Source organism: Dasypus novemcinctus, chromosome 14, assembly GCF_030445035.2.
Source record: "Dasypus novemcinctus isolate mDasNov1 chromosome 14, mDasNov1.1.hap2, whole genome shotgun sequence".
In the NCBI taxonomy this organism is placed as follows: Eukaryota; Metazoa; Chordata; class Mammalia; order Cingulata; family Dasypodidae; genus Dasypus; species Dasypus novemcinctus.
The window spans coordinates 43830471-43838105 of record NC_080686.1 but is presented as its reverse complement, the minus strand read 5'-3'; the positions used below and the strand labels follow the sequence as shown (position 1 = coordinate 43838105).

The following is a 7635-nucleotide window of genomic DNA, read 5'->3' as shown; positions in this document are numbered from 1 at the left end:
ATAGGGCCTGAGATTTTGCTCTGCATTTTAAAAAAGCTTCTCGGGCGATTCTCATGCAAACCAAAGTTTCAGTGGCTCCGCCCCAGATTCTCGACCACACTGAGCAGAAGGACAGATGGTCTGGACCCCTAGGGTTATGAGAAATTGTTAGAAATGCAGGATCTCAAGGCCACCCCGAACCTACTGAATCCGAATTTGCCTTTTAACAAGATCCCTAGGGGATTCTGTCACACTTTAAGGACTTGAGAAGCATCGCTGTAGAGCGGCAGTGCTCAACCTTGCCTATCCTTGGGTCCAGCTTTACAAGCCAGGGAAGTTTTACCACACACTGACACCTGGGCCCCACTCCAGAGTCTCACGTATTTATTCCGGGGTGTGGCCGGAGCAAGGGGCACCTAGGAGTTCTCCAGGTTATTTTAATGCACAGTCAAGGTCAAGGATCACCTTCCCCCAATTCACATCCTTTATGGTTAAGCTCCAACAGGCTTTAATGGGCTCGTCCGGCACCCTAAGGCCCACTTAGGGTATACTACTCTTTTTAAAGGACGGGGACACACTCTGGAGAAAAACAAGTTCAACTACACACTTCGGTTCACAAAACCCTAGGCAGGAGGCTTCCGGCACCTGCCCCGGAGCTCGCAGGCGCAGCGCCCGGGCCCGGCCGGCGGCCTCCTCGCCCGGCCTCCCTCCCTCCCCCGTGACGTGCCGCAGCGGGCTGGGATCATGCGCACTCGCGCCCCGCGCCCCGCGCGGCTGCTCCGCCTCGGCGCCTGTCATTCTCCGCGGCGCGGCTGCGAGTGCGGACTGCGGCGCTTACCCGCTCGCTCGCCCGCGATGTCACGGACCGGCTGGGAGCGGGCTGGCGGCTCTGCGGGTGACGGCGCCTCGGCTTTTTTCTCTTGCGGCGTTTCTCGTTAAGCCGCGATTCCCTCGGAGCAGGAGACGCGCACCAGGGGCTCGAGGTGCCGCACTCCGGGGCCGGTGGCGGCTGCAGCGCTCGGGTCCGCGCAGCGCGTTGCAGCCTCAGTCGCCGCCGCCGGGCGGTGCGCCCTGGCGAGCGCCGGGCGCCGGGCACGGCTGAACGGAGCCGGCTGGTGCAAAGCCGCGGCGCCTCGCCGCGCCTCCGCCGCCGCCCGTGCAGTGCGGGGCCAGCGGGGCTGCCCGAGTGCCGTCCGCCAAGCAGGCTCCCTACCTCCTGCGTGCCAGTAAGTTGACGGTAGTTTCAGAAGTTGGAGGAAGCCGTGGCAAGGAAAGGTACGTTTTTATTATTTTAATGTCGTGGGAAGCGGGTGAGGGTATGGGCTGGGTACTCCAGGGAAGAGTACCCCTCTTTGGTTAGCAGGGCTCCCTGCAGGGTGTGCAGAAGCGGGCACGCACGCGGGGAGAGGCCGGAGTCCAAGGCGGGCTGCGTCCAGCCTATGGCACAGTTGGAAAAGTGCTGTGAGAGGACAGGTGCACTGAGGGCATTTCGCCTGCCGCTGATTGCACATTCCGAGCTCCCTGACTGTGTGTGTGTGTATGAGAGCGAGCGAGCGAGCGAGCCCCAGGGTCTGGTCATCTCTCTCCTACTTCTTCTGTGTGGTCTGTGACATTTTTGCGTGACTGGAACTGTGATGGCTCTTTGGGGATGAACACTAAGCGGTTCCTTCAGACCTCCAGGCTTCCCGTACATCCCAGTTCACTCTTCCCCCAGGCAGAAGTTGCCAATGTTTCCATAATTGGAGCCTAGTACTATAAGGGAACCCCACCCCCGCACCCACACACAGAATGTATACGTCAAATCAGCTTTTTTGTGCTATACGGCAAATGAGAGAACTGCTCTGTGCGTGTGGTTTCATAAACTTATTAAAGAATGTGGACAATTCTCAAAGAAAAGGAATTCCTATGATGACACTTGGTTTCCCCCATTGTCCTGTGCCTCTTATGTAAGCCTCTGGGCTGGATAACTTTGTCTCTCTACAGTGGTTGCAGCTGTGGCTCTCCATCCCATTTGTTAAAGTCCAGCGTGAACAGTATTTAATGAAAATTTTGACATGATATAGCGGCCTGTGGTTTGAAAAGAGTGCACTCTTCAAATTGGAGTGTCTTCTCCTAATAGGTTACATGTGAAGAAGAACCCAGTATATTTTTCAAGGCTGCTCCAAGAATTAGACACATAAATCATGTTATAAAATATCGTGCATTGTGCAGACATCTTGCAAAGGACCCCCTCTGAACATATCCCCTTTGTTTTAGTAAAAGTGGAAATTGTTCATGCCAGACAATTGTTGAGTCCTGAAAGTTAAGGGCACTAATGGGCTTAATTATCTTAATAAACAAAGAGCATGATTTATAAGTAGCTGCACTGTCCTACTTTGAACCTTTCTTTCTCGTCTATCCCTTATAGATTCCTTTTAAGTAGAGCAATAGGTTATCATCACTGATGTTTAATACTTGAGTTGATTAAGGAATACTTTGAAATACTGTACAGTACTGCTGTGTGACTCTTAGGCAGTGGATATTAACAAAAAGCAGAATGTTTGGACTATTTGTTGTAGAAGTCATTGGGTTTTTAATGAGGAATATATTCAGGTAATCTTTGGAGAGAGAAATACTTTAAATATGGTATTCCAGCCTATAGAACAAGATGAACTAGGTATATGCACCTTATTTTAAAAACACAGCAAAGTATTATTTTTAAAATTCTATGAAAACACACATTATTATTTCATAAGTTCTGGGGGCTTGTTTCATTCAAGGCCACCTACTGTAGTTGGTGAGAGCAGCCAGTGCTTATCTCTAGAAGATATTACATATAAGCATGGGAATTCCTTTTTTTTTTCAGGAAACAAAAGCAGGTTGACCAAAATCTGTTTTGCATGGTGGTGAAGTGGATAGACTCCTCTGGACCTGGGCTGCCCTCTGACATTTATCGTCTGTTTGAATCTGGGCAAGTTACCTAAACTCTGTGCCCTGATGTCTTCGCCTGTAAAATGGGGGTTGCTGTTGTGCCTACCCCCCAAGATTGCTGCGAAGACTGAATGGAGAGCTGTTGAACCAGTGTCTCCCTCTGGGTAAAATTACCATTGTCATGAAGGGAAATGCATCTTTAGATACTGGGGACATGGAATGGCTGCTGAAGGAGGTTAACAGAAGCCCTAAAATATGTTAAAGAGGAGAGGACATAAACATTTATCGGGCACCTTCTAGCCATGCAGCTAATGTTTGACTTACTGTCTTCATGAGTTCTTCCTGCAGCCCTTTGAGGTTGATGGTTTCATCTATACTTTAGAGGTGGGGAAACTGAAGCTCAGTGAGATGGAATAGTAGAGATTAGAGCTGAGATTTTTAACCCATGCCTTTCTGTTTCAAATTTTCTTTTTGACCCTGCTGCCTCAACCAGCAGAGTACTCTTTCCATAATTCCTTTAATCTTCATAATAACCAAAAATAAATAAATAAATAAGTGCATTATCCTAAATTTACAGATGAGGAAATTGATGTTTAAGCCTTAAAATATGCAAAGTGCTTAGCGGCACCCACAACCTAGTTCTCCATGAGTGGGAACTATTATTATCATAACTATTGTTAATATCTTACCCTTATTTGCATATCTCCTAGCACATGGTAAAGGCACCAACAGGTGAAGTGAGTTTTCAAGCATGAGTGGATTCCATTGCTCTTTACTTCCGTATGGTATATTCAGAGAGTCAAATAAGAAAAATTGGTATGATGTTCAAGTTCACACTGGAGGATGGCCTGCTCCATTGTATTTCCTGCCTGCAGATGTAGCTGCAATAATCCATGCACAGCCAAATAAAACACCACCTACCCCTGCAAGCAGCAGCAGTTGATCCCAAACTTCATGTATGAAAGTCTCAGCCAGAGAACTCCCCTTGGGCAGGAAAAGAGGGCTTGCACTTTGCTTCATAGTGTACTGTATATTCAGAAATGGAAATAAATTTATACACATTAAATAAACATACTTCACAATAAATAAACACTGTGTGCGAGCAGCACTTTGTTAAAAGTCTCCTTAGCCTGTTGAACTTCTCACCTGACTTCAGAGGTTGGAAATGATTGAGAAGCCATGGTTCTCTGTGTGGCATTCTTAGGTTATCATTTAGATACTGCATAAATATTGTTAAATATTTATTTTTCTTGATATTAAAATCTAATTGCTATATAAGGAACATAGGCAGTCGATCTCTCACAGACTGACATATGTTTAACTCTTTAGCTAATGGAACCTACCGCTAAGAGGTGCTTCAAGATATGTTCTAAGTTGGTGCTCTCTCTCTTTTTTTTTTTTAAATCAAAACTCTCTGGGACTGAGCTAGTTAAGATGCCTCAGTGTGCCAAAAATATCTTCAATTTCAGTTTTAACCCTCTTCTTCAGAGAACAGATGTTTCCCTTTACTCCATCATGTTTCAAATGTTCTTCTCTGGGTTATTATAGAGTTAGTCTCCCCTGATTTTTGTTTGTTTGTATGACTTGAGCTGGGTCCATAACTTATTTAACTAATTCTTCAGAATTTATATATGGTTCTGTTTTTATTTCTTGTCTGCATTATCTTTTTAGTGGCTTCTCTGTACCCACCATTACATCTTCAAGTAACTTTTCTCCGACATTCAGCTTTCTCGTGCAATCAGAAGATACATATACAAACTAATTTTAATATGGATATAAGTGAATGAGGATCACTTCTTTCCTTAGTTATATCTACTATTTTGAATTATCTTCACTGTAGGCTTACAGAATTGGGAGATGGTTATATTTCTAGAGCTTTTGTCTCATGCATCCGTGAGTGGCTTGTTGTGAGGTGGGGACACAAGTTTCAGGTTATACAAGCAAGCAGTTCACATCCAAGATTGCAGAGACAGCCCCTCAAGGCTGGGGGATTGCTGACCCTTGGGGTTTGGAGTGGTTTAGGGGGAAGACCGCTCTGAGCATGATTTATCTGGGCACATTTCTAGTCCTTTCTGGCCACCCCTTCTGAACAACAACTGGAATAGCTAACAGCACTTACTATATGCTCGCTGCTATGCTAAGAACTTTACATACAGTATTTCCTTTATTGCCTGCAGTAACTCTGTGAGGTAGTTATTTTATTTTTCTCCTTTGCAGAAGGAGAAGCAGACCTAGGAAAGTCAGGACACTTGTTCAAGGTTATACCAGTTAGTTTTGGAGCCAGGAATGGAGCCCAGGGCTGTCTGACTCCACCTGTGCTCCTTACAGAACATTCCAATGCCTCCATGTTTGGAGCCTTCATGATAGTTAAACGATATTGCACAGGCACACAATATGTGTTTTTCAAAATAATCTTTTCTATCTTTCTTGGTTCCCACAACAGCCTTGGGATGGGCTGGAAGGGATGGTGGGAAGGCACACACCCAAGTTGGTTTTGACTCATAGGAAGTGTCGTCTTCATCTTTGTGGAGGAAGAGCTTAAACTTAGTTCACGCAACCAGTTCAAAAGAGAAAACCACATGTTAGCTTGTGAAATAGGAAGCATGAAGACTTTAACTGATAATGGAACACAGTGAAAAGGCAAGATAACTTTATCAGTAAGAAAGGAGAAGTGTAGAGACCTGAGATTTTCTTGCATGATTTTAAAAATTGAAAAAAAAAAAAGTATTTAGATCTAAAGTACCAGTGATACATTGTCATGGGGGTACCATATTACTACAGTGTCGCCTGTCTTTCACAATGAGACTTTTTTTGTTGTTTTTTTTTAAGATTTTTATTTTATTTATCCATGCCCCTTCATTGTTTGTGCTTGCTGTCTGCTCTCTGTCTGCTTGTCTTCTCTTTAGTTGGAACGGGAACCGAACCCTGGACCTCCCCTGCTCGACTACCTGAACCACCTCAGCTCTCTGGTTTGTTGTGTCTCTTCTCTAATTGTCTTTCCTCTTTGTGTTTCTTTTTGTTGCATCATCTTGTTGTGTCAGTTCGCCACACCTGCCTGCCTCAACAGCTCACCTTCTCTAGGAGGCACCAGGAACTAAACCTAGAACTTCCCGTGTGGTAGGCAGAAACCCAATTGCTTGAGCTACATTCACTTCCCAATGAGACTGGTTTTTGAAGGAAATGAGTAGGGCCTGAAAAGTAAAGTTTAAGTGTATTGGCAGAATAGGAACATTGCTTCAAACCAACAATACCTGCCTTAGAGCTGTTCTAACTCCCATCCAAATGTAGAATATAAGTACAGTGTTCTAGTTTCCTAGCTGCTAAAACCATACAATGGGTTGGATTAACTGCAGGAATTTATTGGCTCGTGGTTTCAGAGGCTAGAAGGCTTCCTTCCTCCTGGGTCAGTGGCTTCTGGTAAGATGGCAGTCTTCGGGGCTCCTTGGCTTTTCTGTATGGCATGTAGCTGCGTCTTCTCCTTTCCCTTCTAGGTTCCATTAACTTCCAACCCCTTGCTGCTCTCCAAAGCTTTTTCCCCCTGTGCCCTTCTCTATAAAGTCTCTAGTACTAGGAATAAGACCCATCCTCATTCAGATGGCCACAACTTAACTAAAAAATAACATCTCCAAAAGGTCCTATTTACAATGGGTTCACACCCGCAGCAATGGATTTAAATTAAGAACATGTTTTGCTGGGGTACATAACTCCAAGCCACCACAGACAGGATTTAAAACCATCTTGTAACACTTTTAAAACCCTTCCTCTTAGCCCTACCTCTTCTAGTTTTTCTTGGTTCACACTGGGGCAACATTTACTCAATAAATTCTTCATATCCCCGGGGGTTTGAAAGATAAAAGAAAATAATTTCATAATGTTTTAACATATGTTGACATCTCCTCCACTCCATGTCCTTGATTTTATAGGACTGTATAATTTTCAAGCCTGTGATTAAAAACTTATGTTTTAAAAATTCCATTTTCTAATTATAGTCTGTTTATTGCAGAAGGCAGGGAAGTTGGGCCCTGCTGGGGCTTTTACTTAAAATACAGAGTGCCGGAAACCCTGTGAGCATGAGGGAGTGCGCAAGTCAACAAAGAGTTTTTTAATTGGTCACTAGCAAATTTGTACCTCTCCAGTTTCCTGGGTCTCCAGCTGACCCAATTCCTATATCATATCATGTATTCATTTGCAAATGAACATCTTCACTTGATTTTCCAAAAATACCAAAAGCTGTGACTAAATCAGTCGTTTCGGTATTTAGAGTGCCCCAGGGTTGCAAATGTAAACTTTTATGTGGATTCATTCTCCTAGGAAGGGTATTCATATAAGCCACAGCCGGGGTGATGGAGGAATGGGTAGGGTTAGCAGTGAAGGGCCATGCTGTGGCTGGACATCCTGAAGCTACCGGGAAACTTTCTTGTTGAGGTTACTCATGTTACAAGTCAGAAGCAATAAAATCATACAACACCATGATTCTTTTTCGTTCTTTTTTTTTCTTTGAGAAAGCCAATCTCTGACATGGCTATCCACAGAAAGTTCCCCTCCCCCACTACATTACGCAGTTTGGAATTGCAGCCAGAGTGATCTTTTTAAATTTTTTTTCCTAAAAAGAGCTGTGAACCTCCAATTCGCACCTAATCAATCACCAGCAGCTTGGCAGTGTTCCGAGTCAAATGTAGCGGGAGTCACATCTATTCACTTATTCGTTCACTACCAAACATATATTGATATGATATCCTGTATTTT

The 7635-nt window shown here is 44.5% G+C and overlaps 1 protein-coding gene across 3 annotated transcripts in view; it reads left to right on the top strand.

The window, feature by feature from the left end:
- The first annotated feature begins 729 nt into the window (after positions 1-729).
- Positions 730-7635, top strand: part of PAG1 (phosphoprotein membrane anchor with glycosphingolipid microdomains 1) — a 140840-nt gene continuing 133934 nt past the window's right edge. Inside the window, exon 1 of one of the 3 annotated variants that reach the window (XM_023584817.3) lies at positions 730-1254. The gene's annotated coding sequence lies outside the window, so the exon portion shown is untranslated. The remainder of the gene's footprint in view (positions 1255-7635) is intronic. The other 2 variants (XM_004479104.5, XM_058275674.2) reach the window with 2 other exon arrangements.